This window comes from Lupinus angustifolius, chromosome LG08 (genome assembly GCF_001865875.1).
Source record: "Lupinus angustifolius cultivar Tanjil chromosome LG08, LupAngTanjil_v1.0, whole genome shotgun sequence".
In the NCBI taxonomy this organism is placed as follows: domain Eukaryota; kingdom Viridiplantae; phylum Streptophyta; class Magnoliopsida; order Fabales; family Fabaceae; genus Lupinus; species Lupinus angustifolius.
Genome location: NC_032016.1, coordinates 2,011,880 through 2,012,227, shown reverse-complemented (window position 1 = coordinate 2,012,227; position 348 = coordinate 2,011,880).

Below are 348 nucleotides of genomic sequence, written 5' to 3'. Positions count from 1 at the left end.
TTTTTGTAAATAAAACATTTTTACTAAAACTAACCTTTTAAAATAAGATCATTCTAGACTTATCATTTTTAAATTAAGTCAATTAAAATAAAATCAATACTTTTAAATCAATACTTTTTAAGTAAATCTTACCATTTTAAAGTAAGTTCACTTAACTAAGATTCAACATTTTTAAATCATTTTACCATCTAAGACTTCATAACACTTTAAGTTTATAAAGTCAAGACTTTTAGGTAAATCTCATTATTTCAAGTATACTACTAAAACAAATTTTCATGAACATCTTAACACCTCATAATTTTTTAGGAAAAACCTCAAGGGTTAGTAAGTGTTAATTTCATAGTCATG